The sequence below is a fragment of the Vombatus ursinus genome, unplaced genomic scaffold, assembly GCF_900497805.2.
Source record: "Vombatus ursinus unplaced genomic scaffold, bare-nosed wombat genome assembly UNPS02014841.1, whole genome shotgun sequence".
NCBI lineage: Eukaryota > Metazoa > Chordata > Mammalia > Diprotodontia > Vombatidae > Vombatus > Vombatus ursinus.
In genome coordinates, this window is record NW_020954619.1 from 22,337,874 (window position 1) to 22,360,137 (window position 22,264).

General features: G+C 41.1%; 1 protein-coding gene across 1 annotated transcript in view; it reads right to left on the reverse strand.

The window, feature by feature from the left end:
- Nucleotides 1-8,233, reverse strand: part of CTSB (cathepsin B) — a 29,269-nt gene extending 21,036 nt beyond the window's left edge. The window contains exon 1 of the mRNA XM_027840301.1: nucleotides 8,137-8,233. The gene's annotated coding sequence lies outside the window, so the exon portion shown is untranslated. The remainder of the gene's footprint in view (nucleotides 1-8,136) is intronic.
- Nucleotides 8,234-22,264: the final 14,031 nt, after the last annotated feature.

Below are 22,264 nucleotides of genomic sequence, written 5' to 3' on the forward strand. Positions count from 1 at the left end.
TGGAGCAGGGGATAGAGCTCCAGCCTTGGAGTCAGGAGGACCAGAGTTAAAATCCGGCCTCAGACACTTGACACTTACTAGCTGTATGACCCTGGGTAAGTCACTTAACCCCCACTGCCTTACCAAAAAGCAAAAAAAAAAAAAAAAAAAAAGCTTGTTGAATTGTTATATTAAACTGAGAATTGACAAATTGCAAAGAGACAAAATCTAAGCTTGATATGAAGAATTTCCTAAATGGAGTGGGCTAATTTTAGAGGTAGTGGGTTCTTCCCTCTCACTAGGTTTTTCAAAATTAAATACTAAATTTATTAAACTTCCAAATAAACTTTAGTTGAATTATGCACCATGTGCCAGGTGTCCTGCTATAAAGACAAAAGAAAAGTACCAGCCATCAAATACATTATACCAGTCATTCAAGTGAATAAGCAAAAATGAACTATATACAAAATAAGTGCCAGGGGATGGGGGAGGAGGATCTTGGAAGAAAAGGAATATCAAGGCCTCATGAAAGAGGTGACATTTGAGCTGATACTTGAAAAGAGGTAGGAGTTCCAAAAGGGGATGACAGTAAGGAGGGAAAGAAAGCCCATTCCCTATAGTTAGTTAAGAAAACTTGGAGCCCCTCCTTTCACACTCAAACTCAAGTAAAAGCAATGATCAAACAAATAACCTGAGTACAGCTCAGTTCTGCCCATAAGTAAACTAGTCACAAATTCCAACTCTGTGCAAAAGGGGCAACTGGTAGCCAATAATTCTCATTTTCTCTTGCCTGGGTAAACACTTCCTTCTTTTTAATTTCTTACTGTACCCACTTCCTCTGCTAGAGGAACGGGGTGTGAGAAAACTAATGAGCATCATTTAGGTTGGCCCTAGAAGTACAAATAAAGGAAGGAAGAAGGCTTTTACACAAATACCAAGCACCTCCTCTACACATGTTGTCCACTCGTCTCACCATCCTCCTCGTCACCTGGTTCAAAACCTCTCCTTCCCATTCTCTGAGGATTCGACCACATCTCTTACATGCCTTTCCAAGACCAGCTATTAAAAAACAATACATCTGTTGACTGACAAACCACACTAGTTCAGCCCTTCATTTCATGCCTAGGGTTGAGAAGATGATTCTCTACAGTGTTAAGCACATGGCTGTCATTCTAGTGTAATTTTAAACATTCCTGCTTAATGGTCCAAAGCAGGGCAGTAACCTCACTCCTCTAAAGACCTCCCTCCAATTTGGGCAACACATTCAGTATTCTCAAGCAACAAAGTTTCACTCAAGACTGAGCAAGAGTTCAGAGAATAGTTTATTTCACCAAAAATAGTCACTAAACTCTAGATAAATCCCACTGAATCATCTTTCCCTAATCAATTCAATCCTAATTCAACCACTTTTCCCAAGCCTTTCCAAATTGAAATCAGGAGATACCTCATTAATTGAAGTAACCAGTCTTTTGGAGGGGAGATGGAAGGGTTTAAAGTGAAATTCATCAAGAGCCTTAATGAACACAATTACTCCCAGAACTTTTTACCCAGTTTCTTCGAAGAAATTGGTTAGACTTCTGGGTAGGGGGAGGGAAAGAAGGAAATCGGCATAGCACCTACTTTCATTTGGGAAGAAGGATTTAGTCCAAGATATTGTTTCTGAATTAATAAAGAAAAATGGATAAGACTTTAGACTAGGATACTGAAAAAAATGCATGAATACATGCCGCCCCCCACCCCCCCAAAAAAGTGGGTGGTTCCACACTCAAAACCGCCTTCCTGCTTTTAGTTTTTCCCTTTACTAATCAGTTACCAACAATCTCCTTATATAGCAGAAGCCTGGTCAGGCCTACAAGCAAAACTAAATCAAGTGATGTCAAAGGTTCAAAACACTGTTCGGTTAGTAATTCCTCTCTGGGCCTCGTGATTCTTGGCTGAAAATCCTTCAATGCCTCTATACTACCTCTAAGATAAAACAGAAACTCCTTGTAATCTGGCTTAATTGAGGGCTCTCTACATAATCTGGCTTCAATTCAAGACTCCAAGCTTCCACAAGCATCTACCCTAGCACCAGCATAACCTTAGTGTACTTTCTAGAAAAACTAGACTACCATCTGTCCCCCCAACTCTTTTTGTACAAGCTGTCCTCTATGACTAGAGCATGGCTCCCCCATCTGCCCGTAACTCTGTCTTTTGCTTTGATATCCCCCTCCCCACTCACCAGTCCCCATCTCATACTGATACTCAATCGGTTTGCACTATACTTGCAGAATGTAATGTTGCATTCTCAGGGCATCAGCTGGCACAAGGTCACTTAAAATCAATTAAGTCTGGTGTTGTGTTGCCCTTTTTGGCCAGTAATAACCATGAACCAAGGGTGTCCAGGAAACCTTGGAACCACCTCACTTGATGTGATCTCCACATGGCATCATATCCTTCCACTACAAAGGAAATGCAGAGTTTCATTCATCCTGGGTAATGTCCTAGACCAGGAGGCTCCTGATCAAGAACACACCCTGCTCCATATCCTGTGGGTGACACCAAGGAGGTTTCATCCCTGCAGCAGCTTTCCTTCCTCAGAGAGGAATGACCCACAAACAGGTCGGATGACATTAGCAGAGCATCTCACTAAATGTAGCCCTGTATGCAGCTAAAGGGCTTTTTACAGATATTTGCGTTATCATGGATTAATCCCTCCTACTTTTCTCTTACACCCTTTCTGAATACACTACCAGAAATTTCATTTCAACTACTTACTCAGAAAGCATTTTGACCGACATTTACTATGGATCAGGCTTTCTATTAAACAATTGGGAGACAACAGGAGAGAGCATTACAGGGCACCGGGGACAGTCTGTGCAAAGTTGCAGTGTTGTGGAAGAAGAATTCAGGCAATTTAACTGGATCAGACAATGTGTGGCATGCATGAAGAGGAAGAAAAGTAGAATATGGCCAAGCTATGAAGAGCTCAAAACACCAGAGAGACTTACCTTTGAGCCTGAATGATCCTGAATATAACATATAGCCCCTAGAGTTTACTGAGTAGGAATGGGATGATATGGTCTGACCTATGTTTTAAGAAAAGTTACTTAGGCAACTGAGTGGAAGATGGATTGGAATGGGGAGAGTTGGGGGGGAGGGAGGGTTAGGCTACTGACTACTGCAACAGTCCAGGACAGAGGTAATTAAGGCCTAAACCAGGGTAGTGGCAAAAGGAAAAAAAGGAGATGTAGCAAGGGTAGAAATGACAAGACCTAGCTATGGACCAGAGATGTGAAGTGTTGAGGATAACACACTGGGGTGGCTTGGAAGGATGGTTATGCCTCGGATGATAAAAGGGAAGATAAAACAGGATCTCTGTATGAGAGGTGTGAACATGAAGGCTGATACCATAAGCTTACAGAAGACCAACTACCGCTAGAGATGCCAGGTCCTCACATAATAGGAGAGGCCTCTGGCTGTGTGATTCAGTGGCATATACCAATTAAATAAAGATCCAGTAGTGATATAGACCAGTGGCATCAAACTCAAACAGAAACAGAGGCCATAAACCATCCCTGAGGATCATTGTATGTGCAATTTGACTTAGAAAACCACATACTAACATTTATTGTTATTTATATTTATTTTGTTAAATATTTCCCATTTGCATTTTAATCTGGTACAGGCAGCACTTCGGAGTGTCACGAGCTGCATGTTTGGCACTTCTGGTATAGAGGAAAGACTGTCAGCGTAAGAGCAAAGTTGAATTTCCGAGCAGTCAAGATTTAGACTCCGAACCCTGAATTAACACAAATCTCTTCCCTATGTATTCGCTAAAGCCCTGATGGTATTCTGATGCAATTATATAACATTTGTATATTGAAGGCAACTAGCAACTAGGTGGCACATTGCATAAGTGCTAGTCTTGGGAGTCAAGAGTTCAAATCCAGCTTCAGCCACACAGTAGCTGTGTTTTCTTGGGCAAGTCACCTAAAACTCTTGGCCTTACTTTCCTTATCTGTAAAATGGGGATAACAACCAGCACCTATCTAATAATGGGTGTGGTGAAGATAATGAAATAATAACTATTTGCTAGATGGAATTCCCTAGCTGGATTTCTGGGCGATAGAAATCCTGTCACAAAAGTACAAATTGAGATAAACACCATGGTAGGATGGAGACGACAATGTCTTGGTAGATCTGAATTTTCCCTTTCCCCTCTGAGGCTGCCTCTCACTCCTTCCTCTCCCCTCATTTTACAAAGGGGGAAAGTGAGGCCCAGTAATAGACTAGTGACCCAGATACGATTCTTCCATCTAATGCCTCTTTCCATTATTCTGTATTGTTCCCAGAAAAGTAAAGTTTCAGGAAACAATATATTTTCTATTAAGCTAAGAACTAATGTTGTATTTAGGGCAGCTGAGATTTCAGTTTCTCAACTATCCTATGATTTCTCTGTAATGTCTAGTAGCTTCAGGGCTGCAAAAGCCTGACCAGGAAAGACAAGATAAATGAGCACTGGCTTGAGTCAAAAGAACTGGGTGACCTTGTGAGAGACAACCTCTCTGGACCTCCATTCCTCTTCTGAAAAGTGAAAGAGAGGTTGGACTAGATTTCCTCAGCGCCTCCCCCCCTCTCCCCTTCAGCTCCAAATCTACCCTCCTATAAACCCCATCTGCTCTCTAAGACATATCAACTTGGAAAATTATGTTAATTCTTCGACCTCTAAATGCTACTAGCCAACCCAGTTCCTTCCTGGTTTTCCAGATTCAGCCAAGTCATTTATAAGTAAACCAAATCTTTTCACTTCTGGCCTACCTGTATTTTCTGATACCTGAAGATCTCAATAGGATGCTCTAGAATTCCCAGGTTACATCTAGGCACCAAATGGCAGCAGAGCCCTGAATTGCATGCCAGCAAATCCAGAGCTTTCTCTCCTCCAGTTCAGAGAATACCAGAGGCAGGTTAGTAATTTAAAAAGCTTAAAGGACCTGATTAGAAGCTCATCCCTTTCGTGGGGAAAAATGAGACATTAAAACACTATGGGGAGTTTTGAACTGATTCAACCATTCTATAGAGCAATTTGGAACTATGCCCAAAGAGTTATAAAACCATTTGACCTAGCAATACCACTACAAGTTCTGTATCCCCAAAGAGATAAAAAAGGAAAAGAAAAGGACCTATGTGTACAAAAATATTGATAGCAGCTCTTTTCTGGTAGCAAAGAATTGGAAATTGAGAGGCCACCCATCAATTGTGGAATGGCTGAACAAACTGTGCTATGTGATTATGATAGATTATTGTACTGTAAGAAATGATGAGCAGGATGCTCTTAGAAAAACCTGGAAAGACTTACATGAGCTGATGCAAAGTGAAATGTACTGTGTACAAAGTAACAGCAGTGCTGTAAAACGATTCTCAGCAATACAATAATCCAAGACAACTCAGAAGGATTTATGATGAAAAATGCTCTCCACTCCCAGAGAAAAAACTGATGTGTCTGAATACAGACTTGAGCATACTTTTTTATACTGTGTTTTTCTTGAGGTTTTTTTTCGGTCTGTTTTCTTTCACATGACTAATATGGAAACGTTTTGCATGACTACACATGTATAACCTATATCAAATTGTTTGCCTTCTCAATGAAAAGAGGAGGAAGGGAGAGAATTTAGAACTCAAAGTTTTAAAAACTAATATTCAGATGTTGTTTTTACATGTAACTGGGGGAAAATAAAATTAAATTTAAAAATTTTTTTTAAAGAAGCTCATCTCTTCTGCTCTGGGCCTACATGATGGCTAATGGCAATCCCATGCACTGGTCTACACACTTAAAACACGTCTTTTTCTTATTCATTCCAACCTTTTGCAATCTGGCTTCTGATTTCTCAGTTTCTGATGGCTAATTTTCCTTCTTTCTTGACCTTTCTGTAACATCACCAGGTTACTCCTTCTCAGTCTCATATGGATCATTCACTTCCCACCCCTAATTGTGGGTGTACAGCTTAGGGCTCTGTTGTGGGCCTCCTTTCTTCCTCTCTACTCTCTGTATGATCTTACCAGCTCCTAGTTTCCATGATCTCTGATGATGATTCACATTTACTAACCACTTGGTCTTTGATAACTCGAATAACATTCTTGAGCTCAATTTACTTATCTTTAATGTGTGTGTGGGTGTGTGTCTTGGACTAAAAAACTTGTGAGAGCATTTCAGCTCTTTGATCTTATGATTCCAAGATCTATATATCTAAACCTAGACTGTCTTCTTAGATATAATCCAACAGGCAACTGATAATGTAGGATGGGTCCCACTGGATGTCCCACTAACATGCAACACAGACAACATTCATTATTTTCACTCACTCTTCCACTCCCTGCACAACCTGAGTCATTCAGAACTGCCCACTCACTCTCACCCAACATATCAGGAGAAACTTGTGGTTTCTATCTCTACATTTCCGGTACAATCTCCTTTATAATGACACAAAATCAGCACCCTAGTTCATCTCCTCTTAAGCCTGGACTATGGAAATAGCTTTTTCCTTTTAATAGGTCCTCCTGATTCTAGCCTCTCCTTTCCCCAATCTAGCTTCGAATTAATATTTCTAACACACGAGTCTGACCAAGTTACTTTCCCCTCAAGAATCTGCAGTGACTATTTCCTCCAGGATAAAATAAACTTATACTGGCACCTGAAGACTTTTATAATCTGGCTCGTGCCTATCTTTTGGGCCTTTCCCCTACTACTCCCTAGCCCCCTTACAGACACATTATTCCCTTTTCCCACAATCAACCTTGTGGTCAAAATTGGCTTCTCCAGAACTTAGCATCCCATCTCCTAACTCCCTGCCCATTGTCCCATTCCCAGATTCTAGTCTCACCTCATCTCCACCTCTATAAAGACTTCCTCCAAATTTCAGCTCATTGTTAGCCTAGTTCTCTCCCTCCTCACATTATCCTGTGTATACTTAATCTGATTACTATTTCCCATTTCCTCCAAAGAATGCAGCCTCCTTGAGAATGTTTCTTTCGCCTCTGTATCCTTAGCGCCTAGCATGGTGCCTTGCTCAGGTTGCAGGGGCTTAATAAATGCCTGTTAGACTGGTTTAGTAGTTTACAGGGATAGGATAGAAAACCTTTCTAGGCACCAATCAGAGCTTTCCCTCACCCCACCCTTATTGCATTAGTAACTCCCGAAACCCCTCCCCGATTCAAAAGCTCCTTCCCAACGCACAGCAGAAGGAGGAAGCCAGATTTTCCCAAATGGATTATCTTCCCAACCCTGGCACGCCCAGCTTCGTAGAGCTCCCACTTCAGAAAGGACACCAGGCTCCGGAAGGGTCATGAATTTCCCCACTCATTTCTCTCTCGGGCATCGAGGCCCATGGAAGTCTGGCTCTCCATAACCCTTCCCGATGCCCTTGACTACCAGGGGTATCGCCAGCACGGGCCTCCTCACTTTCCTGGCAGCTCCGGGCTCCCCGACAGTATCTGGGAGGCTGCGGGCGGTCCCAGGTTACCCACTGCCCCCTTTCCCTTCTCTCCCTTTTACTCCATTCCTGACACTTAGTCCCGGGGCTTAGCTGGCAACCTCCCCGTGCCCGGGGGCTCTCCTCCAGGCAGGCAGGGCACGAGCCACCAAGCACAAAGAGGCCCGGGCTAGGAGGCTCGTTCACACTCGCAGCCAACATCCCTCCCGAAAGCAAACCCTTCCCCCCACCCTTGGGGTTCACAAGGGGCTGCTGCAGCTTTTCTCTCAGCCTTAGGGCCAACCTCTGGGGATTCTCAGGCTTCTGCGAAGCGGCCACAGGATGCCCCAGCACCCCGGGGAGAGAGGAGGGAGAGGGGGAGGGGTCGCCTGGCTGTGCTGGTTGTTTTGCTCCCACAACAGAGCAACCTTTATTATGCCCCTGCACGCTGCAGCTGCGCCCGGGCCTCGCGGGGGCCACTGCACCCACCCCGTTGTCCCGCACGCCGACATCCTAGCGCTGCCCTGGGGCCCCTTCCCCAAATTCTGGGGCCTCAGACTTAACTAAGTCCTTACCGACTAGGAAAGCTAAAAATACACCTTCCTACCCCATGTTTCAAGCCCAGAAAGCAAGGGGAGGGTGGGGTGCTTCCCCAAGCAGCAGGAACACTCTCCCTCCATGCAAGTACTCCCGCCCCCTCCAGACTCACCGTCCCTCCTATGCGGAACAGGATAGCTCAGTAACCATCAGCGAGCACCACAACAGCTCCCTAAGCTCTGTCAGCTCCGGAAAGAGCATTTATCCCCAGCTCCAGCCCAGCCCAGCCGGCTCCGATCCCGCCCCTCAGCCCCGCCCAGCTGCTGATTCATTTCACGTGATTTCAGCCCAGCAGTGGGAGGGGGCTGCCCAGTGTCTGGAGAGTACCCTCTCTCCCTTTCACCCCTCCCCGGAGCTAAAAGTATGACACCCCCTAGCTCCCTCCGTCTGGCCGTACCCCACTACACCTCTCCCCGGAAAGAAACAAACAGTGTGCAAATACTCCTGGAGCCCTAGGAAGGTTTTCACTTGGTTGGCTCCAGAAACGACTCAGCTCAAGTCTGCTTTTCAATACTATTCGAATTGCTTCCTCCAGAAGAGAACTAGATAAATGCTAGTTGAATGAATGAAGAGGACTGTTAATTGACGGACAAAAGGCAGTCCAGTCAACTTTAGGTTAAAGGATGAGGCCTTTGTTCTTCAATTCAATTCAGTAAACATTTATTAAAGGCCTTCTATGTGCCAAGCTTTAGGGATACAAAAAGAGGCAAAAGAGTCACTGCTTTCATGGAGCTTATGATCTAATGAGGGAGACAACATGCAAACAAATATGTTCAAAGCAAGCTATATACAGGAAATAATTTACAGAAGGAAGGCACTGAATTGAGAGGGGTTGGGGAATGCTTCCTGTAAGAGGTAGGATTTTAGTTTGGATTTAAGGGAAGCTGGGGACGTCAGTGTGAAGATCTCCACAGATGTGACTTGATATGGGAAATACCCTAGGAAACTTTCCTGTGGATGCCACAATAAGATTAATATTAGCCAGTAAAAGACCTTCCAGTCCAACCCTCTTTTCCTAACCCCCAGGGAAAATGAAGCCCAGAAAACTTAATTGCCTTGCCCAGGTCAAAAAATAAATAAATTAATATGCTTTGCGGCAGCTAGGTGGTACAGTGGGTAGAGTGTGGGACCTGGAGTCAGAAAGACTCATCTTCCTGAGTTCAAATCTGGTTTCAGATACTTACAAGTTGTGAGACCTTTCGAAAGTCACTTAATCCTGTTTACCTCAGCTTCCTCATCTGTAAAATGAACTAGGGAAGGAAATGGCAAACCATTCCAGTACCTTTATCAAGAAAACCCCAAATAGTGTTATGAAGAGCGGAACACAGCTGCACCCAGGTCCTGTGCTGGGGGTGGGAGGGAGGGAAGTATTTATATAACATCTGGGTGCCAGGCACTTTACAAATATCTCTTTCCATCCTCATGACAACCCTAAGAGGTAGGCAGTGTTATTATCCCCATTTTACAGTTGAGTAAACTGAATTAGACTTGTTTAGTGATTTACCCAGGGTCACACAGCTAGCGAGTATCTGAAACCAGATATGAATACAGGTCTCCTGACCCAGAGTTCTTTTTCACTGTACCAAATTGTCCTTGTTTTCATAGGCATGTAGGTTTTAGAGCTGGAAGGGACTTTAGAGATCTAGCCCTCATGTTTTTATGGGAAGAAAGAGCCAGAAAGAGGCCCCAAAATTGGCCCCCAAATCACACAATCAATAAACATTTATTAATCCGTTGTTACTTTCCAGGCATTGTGCTAAGCACTTGGGATTCTAGCACTGGTAACACAACGTGAAGAAAGGCCGAAAACAGTCCCTACCTTTAAGGAGCTTACATTCTAATGAGGAAAACAACATGTAAATAAATATGCATATACAAGATATGTACAGGATGGATGGAAGACAACCTTAAGAGAGGTAAGGCACTCCATCTTGTGGGGGTAGGGGTGTGTGTGTGGGGTGGGGTGTGAGTGTGTGTGTTGGAGTGGGAATGGGAAAGTACTATACAGGTGGTTTAAGTAACTAAATTAGGATTTAAACTCAGATTCTCTGACTACAAAACCAAAGCACTTTCCAGCATCTACTTTGCCTCCTTTAGATAATTTTCTGCAAGTTCCTGGCCATTTAATTTGAGGCAATGCCTAATTTAAGCCTGACTCTAAGATTATAAAATGCAGATTGTCACTAACACAGATTTCATGCAACCTTTCCAGTCTGAAACTGTAAGACCTATTCAGTGTGCTGAAGCCCCAACAAGGCTGACTTTGGGTTCAAATTGTGCCTCTGGTATTTAAAGCCTTTATGATTAGGGGGAGGTCACTTTGTGCTAATGAACCCCCTAATAGACAGAAAATGAACTTCCTGAGAGAAAAAGCAGTTAAGTTCTTACTATGTGCCAATCACTGTGCTAAGGGATAGGAAGAAAAAAATATACAGTCAGATACTTACCCTTAAGGAACATATTCTAACGGGGGAAGACAATACATAAAAGGAAGTTGAAAGAAGTAAATAGGATGGAGTGAGGAAGGGTGAAAAGTAAAAACAAAAACAAAAAAAAAAAACTATCTCTGTAGTAGTTGGATTAGAGAACCCTTGAAGTTCATGCCAACTGTAGATTATACAGAATCCTCCAATGTACCCATGGAGCATCTTTCTAATCTCCTGATTGATAAGGTCAGATAGGTTGGAGATGGAAGTAAATGAAATGTGAGTAAAGGGAGAGAAGATAGGAAGGTAGAAAGGGCTTCAAACAGGAGCTTTCATTGATGGGATCCATCAGTCATTCATAGTATGACCAGCAATGACTCTGTTGAACCTTTTGGTGGGAAAGGAGACCTAGAGAAACAGAGAATGTCTTACGAGTAATTATGATTCACAATGTTAGGGTTAAATGTAATCTGATCACAAACCCAAAGGAGCAGACTAGCAGCCATATGACAAGGGTGAAGGACACCTTGTGAAATATCTAAGGACCTTTTACTTTTTTGCAGGAAGGAAGCTCCAGGCCTTCCTCATCCCTACCGGTCTGTCAGCTTGTTGTCCCCAGAATAAATTCAGAGCTTCTTTAGAGTTCTATTGGGTAGAGTTTCAAATTTGAGGAAGCACTCAAAATGAGGCCCAGTTAGCCCTTCCTGATTCTTCCAGTTGGTCCAGCTGAAAGGAGCTAACAAGCCCTTGCTGTGCTTCAGTATTATCATTTAAAATTCATTGTGTGCCATTGCTTTCTAACATCCAGCCTGCTTCTTGCCTCTAAGAAGCCCAGCCAACAGAATTTTTTTTGTTTTCTGGCAAAGGAAAGACGAGTTGATTTTCAACGATTAAAAGGGACTTTCTCTCTGAGTTGTTATGGTAAATTATACCAAGAGGTGGGAAGTGGAGCAATGGAATTGGGCAATGGATAGATACCAGCTGACATTTAGCAATTTTACATAAAAAATAAATAGCCTTTTAAAAAAGCATGTAAAACCTCCCTAGAAAATATGGCCCATTGATAATTCAAAATAAATTAATTAATTAATTAAAAAAAAAGAAAAGAAAGTATGACCCAGTGGAGTGAACATTGGCCTTAGAGTGAGAAGTCCTGGGTTCAAATCCTGATCCCCTAGGTTACAAGTGACCTTTCCTCCATAACACATTGTATCTCTTATATGTTTATTATGGTTTGTTTTGAATTATTGGTTTTTTTTGTATCTACTACTCAACACCCACACAAGATTTCAAGATCTTTAAAGGTAAGGGTAATATTTTACTTGTCTTCGTAACTCCCTTGGTGACCAGCAAAATGCTCTGCTTAATGCATGCATTTTAATAAAGGTGTGAGTGAATTGTTATATCAAAGCCATAAAAAAATCGAAGTCATATCTTGACACTGTCCATTGTCTTGATGTGCTAGAGTCTAGAATGGTTGGAGAAAAGTGGCTGACTTTTATTCTTGGGCTTCGATGTCTGTTTACTACAGTCAGTCATCAGATCAGTTACTCTTTCATACTGTATATATGAGACAGCTGAACACGAAGCAATGAGCGAAAGTTTCAGAGAGGTAGGTTGCCCCTTGATGTAGAGCAGGTAGGTGACACTGTGGATAGAGTGTAGGGCCTGCAATCAGGAAGACTCATCTTCCTGAGTTCAAATGTGAACTCAGAAATTTACTAGCTGTGTGACCCTAGGCAAGTCACTTAACCCTGTCTGCCTCAGTTTCCTCATCTGTAAAATGAGCTGGAGAAGGAAATGGCAAACCACTCCAGTATCTTTGCCAAGAAAACCCCAAATGGGGTCAGAAGATTCAGACATGAAAACAATTGAACAACAACTACAAGGCAAAATGTCTTTACACTTAGCTTTCCCAAAGGAGAAGGGACTGTCTCAAAAAAAGGCTGTCCCTCTTCACCTTCACCTCTTGATGGCCTTCATTCCTTGTATGTATGATGTACTTGTGACTTTCCTCCCCTGACTTCCTCTATGATGCCCTAGAAACCTCTTCACCATGGAAGCTCTCTCTAACCCTGGACTTCACACACTGAAAGTAGATTCTAATTCTTCTCCCTCCAATTGACTGGTTCCTCCTAGAACCTCCATTTTAACGAGGATGCCCAGGCTATCCTTGTAATCATTCCTCTCCAAGATGAAGGCAGGGATTGTCTTTCTTTTGGCTTATATTTATATCCCAGTGTTTACCATAATGCCTGACACATAGTAAGCTATTAATAAATGCTTGTTGACTTGACTTGATTTGACTTCTTTTTTGACTTGCCACCTTTTGTAGTTCTTCCCAGGCCTTCCACCCACCTTAGTCTTCTTCTCTAAGGCTACTTTCCTTCTTTTCTATATGTATGTTTTATGTACCTATTTATTTATTTGTTGTCTCTCAGTACAAACGGTATTCAAGAGCAGGGCCTTTTCAATATTTTTGCCACCCTTGTATCCCTAGCACATAGCCCAGTGCTTGGTATATAGTAAGCACTTAATAAATGCTAGTTGATTGACTGATCAGTAATTATTATAGGCTGATCTAACTGTTAAATTGACTATAACCAAATAATTGTATCAGTGAGATAATAACTGGTTTTCAAACTAAATGAGAGTAAGATTAGAATATAAAATTGTAATGAAACAATTAAGTAAATGCAGTAATACGTGAAAATTTGACTTAGTTATTATTTCCTATGGAAATAAGATTACCCAGCTGGGGTCTACCCCAAGTCAGCTGTAGCTTTAGAATGTTTGTAGTTTTGACCAGAGAATTCTTTTGGCTTAGATTCCTACCTTTTTTTTTTTTTTAAATCAATCGTTTGGTAATTTCAACACATAGCTGTGGACAGAAGAGCAGAAACAGTGGGCACACATACCCCAGTGTTCATACAGGACATTGTCATAGAATTTGAGATTTAGAAGGGACCTCCAGTGGCCATCTACACCTAAAAAGAAATCCCTTCAACATTCTTAGACAATTGGCCAAGATTTTACTAGGTAGAACTAGAAATGACAGCTCAAAGTTCCAAAGAGGCAAATTTAAACTTTCTGTTAGAAAAACCCTCCTGGCAAAATCAGAGCCTTATCAAAGTGGACTGGGCCAGTTTGAGAGGGGGTAGAGAGGGTCCTCCTTGCTGGAAGTATCCAGCAAAGTCTAGATGAATATTTGTCTGGTAGGTTGTGGTACAGATACCTTTTCAGGTATGGGTTGGAATGTGTGGTAGCTGTGGTCCTTTCTGGAGCAGAATTTCTATGATTCTGTCACCTTCGGAGAGGCAGTAGAAAGGCCTGTGGGTACATACTGAGGATTCTGAGTCCGTAGTTTGCTCTTCTGCCCAAGGCTATGTGCCTGAGATGCCAAAGGACTGAAGAGTAGATATCAATACCAAAAACTATGGTCAAAAGTGCAAGTATCCTACGGCTCTAGCTGGGTGGGGCAGCCCCCAGCTGTGAGGATCAGACAAGACATCAGGCTTACACAACCTACGGGTGGTTCACCCTGGCCCAGATAAGAGCACACTTTAAGGGATCATAGAAATAACTTTTCCAGCTGAGGCTTGAGTAAGCCCATTTTAACTTTACTTCAAAGGGTATAGGGAAATGAACTGTTTCAAATGGTTTATCACACTTCCAGCTAAAGCTCAGTGTATTGTAAAGGGCCCTAGTCTTGGAGTCTGGATGGAGATGCTAGGAGGTATGAACCTGGGCAAATCATTTTACTTTCCTGAACCTCCATTTCCTTAACAGTAAAATGGGGGCACAATACTTGTACTAGCTACTTCATGGAACTGTTCTGAGAAAAGTGCTCAAAGCACTATAGAAATGTAGAAGAGAACTGGTCTGAGATCAGGAAAATGAGGTTTTGAACATAGTACAGATTTAGATACAGAAAGGAATTTAGATACCACTCAACCCCCTCATTTTTAGGATAAGGAAACTGAGGCCAAAAAGATTAAGTGATTTGCCCAACGTCACTCAGGTAGGAAGTGGCCAAGCTGGAATTTGAATCCAAGTTTTCTGACTCATAATCTAGCATGCATTTCACTATATCATACAGCCCAATGATATATGAATGTAGCCATGTATGGAGGTTCTATGGAGGTTCTATTCACTTTTGACACTACTCCTTTACTTTCTCCCCATTTCTGGTAGTCATGCTCTTTCCACTCTTCTATTGCAATCGTCAATACCATAAATATTTATTAAGCCTTTGCTCTATGTCCAGTTCTTCGATCTCCAAATTGAAATAACCTTTTATGTAATGTACTTAAGGTGTTCTGTTAATGCCCTCAAGAGAGAAAGGGAATTTTGGAGAGAGGTGGGTTTATGGGGAAAGATGATGACTTCTATTTTGGACATGTTGAGTTTGAATTCTAAGAGAATATCCATATAGAAATATGCAGAGATTAGGGATGGACATATAGATTTGAGATTATCTGTATAAAGATGATAATTGCCCTGATGAGATCACCAAAAGATAGAAAGTAAAACAGGGGTTCTTAAACTGTGGTCCACTCACTCCTATGGGACTGTGGATTTCAGAAGATGTGAGAATCTTTTTTAAAATATTTGGATAATTGTAATTAATTTCTTTTGCAATCCTATGTATTTTAGGCATTTAAAAACATTATTTGTAGAAGGGAATAAGCATTTATTAAGTGCCTGCTTTGTGCCAGACACTGGGCTAAGAAGCACTTTTCAAATATTATCTCATTTCAATCTCACTCTGTAAGTAGGTAGTATTATTAAACTCATTTTATAGTTGAAAAAACTGAAACAGGCAGCAGTTAAGTGACTTATCCAAGGTCAAACAGCTAGTTAGTGTCTGAGGCTATATTTGAACTCAGAGGTCCATAGGCTTCACAAGACTACCAAAGGAGTCCATGACACAAGTTAAGAACCCCTAGTATATATGGAGAATAGGGCCCAATACAAAGGTTTTAGGATTTGCTTAGAGGAAATGGTGATTCAGCAAAGGAGACTAAGGAGTGGTCAAATAGGTAGAAGGAAATCCAGGACAGAACATTTCTTGAAAGCTAACTGATGAGAGATGTCCAAGAGGAAAGGATAGACAATAGTATCACAAGTTGCTGAGAGATAAAGAAAAACAAGAAATAAGAAAAAGCTATCACAAGTAGCAGTAATGAGAAATAATTTCTATTTTTGGAGAGTTAGTAGGGTCAATAGTCAGATTTCAAGAGGTTGTGGTATAAGTGAGGTAGGAAGATGTGGAGATAACCAGTATAGACAGATTTTTCTAGGGATTGCTCTACTTGTGGAAGGGATACACAATATAGGATGTCAGCTTGTGAGGTCAAGAGGTTCACATGAGGATTTTTTTTTTTTTTTGGCGGCAGTTTGTAGGTAGTAGGAAAGGATCCAGGCAGTTAGCAGAGACTGACGGTTGGAAAACTTAGAGGGAGTGATTGAGAAGGCAAGGAGACAGGAGGGGATTCAGATTAGACATCAGATCTCTCACCATTCAAACACTGGGATCCACCGTGACCATATTTCAAATCAATATCCCTTCTAGGTCCTGTGGTTGTTGGATTGCCCTCCATTACATTGAGGACCTTTCCAGACAAGACCACCAGGATTCAGCCCAGGATGGGAGCCTCATCCCCGCCTCTACCCCAGAGTGAGAAAATAAAATCCACATTGGAAATGGGGCAGATAGCTTAGCTTGCTAACTGTGAAGGTTGTGGCAATCTCTTGTCCTTTGGCTAGCTGGTTCTCTCCTTGTGGTCTCTGAATCCTTGAGACTAGGAGTCTAGGTGAAAACTCCCTTCCCTATTATTTCCGAATTTGCTAAGCTTCATTTGAATCCATTCCAGCTGTATCCCCTCAGGCCCTATCTGATCTTATTTTCCTATTTCACTCTCTGGAATCTCTATTGTTAACAAACTGCCTCCCCCCCCCCCTTTTTTTTAATTAAACCTCTTATTCTCTTACTCCTTCCATATTCTTGAATTCTTGGAAATCTGGATCTTTCCAGAAAATTCTGCATCCCTAGTCATTCCCTTTGGTACTGGCTATACCTTCTTTCATTAAATTAAATTAAATTAAATGAAAGCTTACCAAGTGCCAAGTTTTGGGGTAAATACTGAAGATAAAAAGACAATTGTTTCATTCTTGGTACTTGGATCACCCATGCTTGGCACAGTGCCTGGCACATAATAGGCACTTAATAAATACTTGTGGATTGAGTGCTGGACAGAAATTAAAGTCACTGTCCTCAAAGATTTAACATTTTTAATGAGGGGGATAAAATGTGCTTATACATCTATTTGTGCTCATATGCTTTCAAAATATGTACAAAATAGAAGATAATCTTAAAAAGGAAGTCATTATAATTTTTTGGTGGAGGGGGAACCAGAAAAAGACTGCATGATGCTTGAAATGAGTCTTGAAGAAAACTAGGAATTCTGAAAGGTGCTGATGAGAAGGAAATGGCAAAGCAGTGCAAAAGCACAGAGATAGATGGAATGCTGTGTGTGTGTGTTGTTGTGGTCATTGTTAAGTCCTTTCAGTTGTGTCCTAGCTTCATGTGTCTGACAACATGACCCCATTTGGGGTTTTCTTGGCAAAGATACTGGAGTGGTTTGCCATTTCCTTCTCCAAATACCATGTGTGAGAAACAACAGATAGGCCAGCATGACTTGAGTGTAGAATTTACAGATGGGGGTAACGTATAATAAGACTGAAATGATAAGCCGGAGCAAGGTTGTGAAGTGCTTTAAATGCCTAACAGGATTTTTATCTTGGAGGTAATCAGAATGGTTGAATTTATTTATTAGAAGGTGACATGGTCATACCTACACTTTGAGAAAAAAACAACTTCAGCATCTATATAGAGAATTAATTGGAGCAGAGAGAAACTTGGACAGGCACACCAATTAGGAAGCTATTGCAACAATCTAGTCCTAGGTTGTTGGCAGTGTGAGTAGAGAGAAGGAGACATATTAGAGAGACGTTATGAAAATAGAAACAAGATTTGGCAATGAGCTGTATATGTGGGGAGCGTGAAGAGTAGAGGATGACATAGAGGTTGTGAACCCACCTGACTGGAAAGATGGTAGTAGCCTTGAAAGTAACACAGAAGTTCAGATGAATTTGAAATGCCTGTGGGACAACCAGCTTGAAATGTCCAGTAGGCAGTAGGTGAATGTAGACTGGAACTGAAGAAAAAGAGGAGGGCTGGGCGTATAGATATAGGAGTCAACTGCATAGAGACAGTAATTGAACTCAGGGGAGGTCACCAAGTGAGAGTAAATGGAGAGAAAATAGACAAAGACCTAGAGCAGAGACAAGAGAATCCCAAAATTAGTACCCCTGGGCAAGAGGAAGAGCAGAAATATTCCCTGTTTCTCATTGACACTTCTGGACTCTTCCTCTGCACCAATTATGGAACAACTTTGTCTTCTTTGAGGTTCGCTTGATTTATCTGTATCATCCTATGCAGATCCTAGTTCCAAAAATCTGTTTCACCTCGGTCTTTTCCACTTTTTTCTTGAGGAATCTAGGTATAATTCGCAGCATTCCTCTCCAGCCAATCTCTGCCCTTATACCTGCTATCACTATGTAAGCACTTTTTACTTGGTATATATTTTATATTCACTTTTCTGTGATGATAATAATAGATAGTATTTATATAGCAACTATTTTGGAGCATCTAGGTGGCACAGTGGATTGAATGCCAGGCCTGGAGTCAGGAAGATTACTCTTCCTGAGTTCAAATCTAGCCTCAGACACTTACTAGCTGTGTGACCCTGGGCAAGTCACTTAACCCTGTTTGCCTCGGTTTCCTCATTTGTAAAATGAGCTGGAGAAGGAAATGGCAAACCACTCTAGTATCTCTCCCCAGAAAACCCCTAATGGGGTCGCAGAGAGTTAGACAGGACTGAAATAACTGAACAACAATGAAAGTGACTATATGCTATATACTAGATTAAGTGCTTTATAAATACTGTTACGTTTTATCATCACAACAACCCTGGGAGGTGGGTGCTATTAATATCCCTATTTTATAGCTGAGGAAACTGAGGCAAACAGAGGTTAAGTGATTTGCCCAAGATTTTTATTGTTCAGTCTTTTCAGTCCTGACTGACTCTTAATGACCCGTTGGGGTTTTCTTGGCAAAGATACCAGAGTGGTTTGCCATTTCCTTCTCTAGCTCATTTTACAGATGAAGAAACTGAGGCAAGCTGGATTAAGTGACTTACCCAAGATTGTACAGCTAGTAAGTATCTGAGGCCAAATTTGCAATCAGGCTTCCTGACTCTAAGCTTGGCACTCTCTCTACTGTACCACCTAGCTTTCTGTGTCCGTACTGTATTTACCAAAGTAGAACTTACGTAAGCTCCTTGAAGATAGAGATTTTCATTTTAGTATGTATCCCCAGTGCCTAGCCCAGTGCCTTATATATAGTGGTGCTTAATAAATGCTTATTAAATGGATTAAAAATTGTAATTAAATCAAATTCAGAAAACATTTGAAATAAAAAAAAAATAGTTCCTGCCTTCAAGGATCTTACATTATGCAAGGGTGATACAAATGTTTATGTGTAAACACGTAAGTAAATCCAAAGTATTTTTCAGGGTGAGTGGAGAATATTTAACCACTGGAAAAATGAGGAAAATTGTCATGTAGGAAGTGGAACCTCAACTGAGCTTTAAAATAAGATAAGGATTCCAAAAGATAGAAGTGAGAAGGTAGAGAGCATGGGGGGGCGGGGTGGAGGGGTTGGTAGGTGACAGATGGAATTTTGTGGAAGGGGATTAGCAAATAGGCCAGTATGACTAGTGCATAAGGAGAATAATGTGAGAGGTCTTAAAAGAAAGGCTGGAACCAGACTGTATAGAGCTTTATTATTTTTTTAATTTAGGTTTTATTGATGAGTTTTGTTTCCACATTATATTACAGACATTTACAGATTACCCTTATTCTGTAAGATGTTTCTTCAAACAAAGTAAAGCTAACAACATGATGGTGTCATCTGAAAATGCATACAGCATTCCACATTGATAGCACCCCCACCTCTGTATTTAAAAAAAAAAAATTAATGGGGCAGCTAGGTGGCGCAGTGGATAGAGCACCAGCCCTGGAGTCAGGAGGACCTGAGTTCAAATCAGGACTCAGACACATAACATTTACTAGCTGGGTGACCCTGGGCAAGTCACTTAATCGCATTGCCTAGCCAAAAAAAAAAAATCAAAATAAATGTATTTTTCATCCTTCTGCCTCCTACTCTATTGAAAAAAATTCCTCATAACAAATATGCATATTGATTTATTCCCTCATTGACTGTATATGGAAGTATATGTCTCATTATGTTATTCTCAATCTATCGACTCTGTCAGAAGGTGGATAGTAGGTTTCTACTTTCGAATCGTGGATGATCATTGTATTGATCATAGTTCTTTGATCTTTCAAAGATATTTGTCTTGATAATTTTGTTGTTATTGTATGAATTGTTCTTCTAGTTCTGCTCATTACATTCCTCATCAGTTTATAGAAGTCTCCAAAATTGTTTGGTTTTGTAATAATATTGATCTTTTAGTATAAATTGTTCCCAATGAGAGAAGTGATTATTTCTCTCATATCAATAATTGTTGAATCAGGACCGAGGTTTTGGTCCTTTTCTACCTCCTCATCCAGAAATCAGCCTGTGAGGGAAATCTTGCAAAAAGACTTATGCAGGCTAAGATCTGATCAGACGTAAAAGAAATTCTAAGCTTAGGCTAATGGGAGGATCCTGCTCATTTGTTTTCTCAGATATGTCTGGCAAAATGTGTATCCTCCCTTTTGTCAGACAGATAAGGAACTTGTTAAGTCTCTTGACCAAGACTTGACCTTAATACCCTCATTAGAATAAGCCCACATTTCATTTTTTTTATTGTTAACCAATCAGAGTTGATTGTCACCCTCAGGAAGACCCACTCTTCCAAGAGCAAAAAAACTGTGAACCCACCACCATGAGGGGTCTTTGGCATCTGAGAGTGCCACTGACCTTTTATTAAAATGCTAGCATTATTAATAAAATGACTACCTAGAAGATATGTCTGTCAAACTTTTAAAACGTCACACCTGGTTCTGCTTACTTCACGCTGCACCAATTCATATACATTTTCCCATGTCTCTTTGAAATAATCCCATGTCTCTTTGAAATAATCTATTTCCTTATTTCTTATAGCATACCACAGCTTTTACAGGCATTTCTCAATTGATGTGCATCCATTTAGTCTCCAGGCTTTTTGCCACCAGAGGAAGAATGTATTTTAATCTAGAGGCAATTTAACATTTTTATAGTTACTTGGATGACATTGGAGATAATATGCTTATAAATTTGCAAAAGATACAAAAATGGGAGACATGCTGGATGATAAAGTCAAGTTTCAAAAAAAAACTTGTCATATTAGAACATTGGGTTGAATCTGAGATTTTATTTTGTAGGGACAAATGTAAAGTCTTGTATTTGGTTAAAAATAATCAACCCCAAAAGTACAAGATGGGGAGCAATAGTTATAAAGCAGTTTGTCTGAAAAAGATTTAGGGGGTTTAGTGGCCTTCAAGCTCAATATGAGGCTACAGTGTGATGTGGCAGCCAAAAAAACCTCGTTCCTTCCTGGGCTGCATTAAGAGAACCAGAGCTTCCAATGAGGAGATGATAGTCTGCACTCTTCCCTGGCTAGACCACATCTGGAGTACTGTATTCAGTGCTGGATCTAGTGCTATGCAGGAAGAGGAGAAATGAGGACTGATTCTCCCTATGATATAAGAATGGAGTAGCATGAGTAGGAACTGTTCCCATAGCATCTGAGGCCATCCCCCTTTCCCTCCCCCCACCCCCATATATAAAGAAGATCCAGACCTGAATACAGACTTTAAGAGTACTATATTAAATGTCAGTAATTATTGCTATTCTAAAATCCTACATTCTACATTGTCTTTCTTGATTCCCTTTAATTCTAGAACCTTGCCTCTGCTGAGTATCTCTAATCTGCATGTACACACATACATACATATATATCTTGTTTGTACATAGTTGTTTGCATATTGTCTTTCCCATTAGACTATGAATTACTTGAGATCAGGGACTGTCTTTTACAATGTTTATTAACTGACTGCCCAACTATTCATCTTTTTATCATCCAGGGGTTGTTTCAGAAAAGATCTTCAAAAAGATTAGGGAGGTCAGGAAAGGAGCTTGTCTATCTGCCCTAAGAATTGATTTGTAGTCTTCATTATACACATGAGACTCTTGACCATGTCTCCCCCACTGAGTACCAATGTTGCTTGATAGGGTGTTTTCTCTGGCTGTCCCCCTATGCTTGGAACACTCTCCCTCCTCAACTCTACCTACTGACCTCCCTGGATTCCTGTAAGTTCTGACTAAAATCTCATGTTTTACTGGAAGCCTTCCCCAATGCCTCTTAATTCAAGTACCTTCTCTCTGTCAAATATTTCTGATTTATCTCGTATATAGCTTGCTTTGCATATATTTGTTTGCATTTTGTCTCCTCCATTAGATTACCAAGCCTTAAACCCAATTCACTCTGGATCTCATGGATTGGACAACAATAGGTCCCTGCACAAGCACCACTTAATGGTTATTTTTTGGGCTCTCTGGCTCAGAGTAAATGCAAATAGTGTTTCTCTTTTGGCCAGGAACCCTGAGGGTCTTTCCCTCTACCCACCCACCCTTTTTTGTTATTAAAGGGGCCATCCCTTGGCTCACTCCTTAAAGAAGCCTATTCACTGACTGGGTGTTGC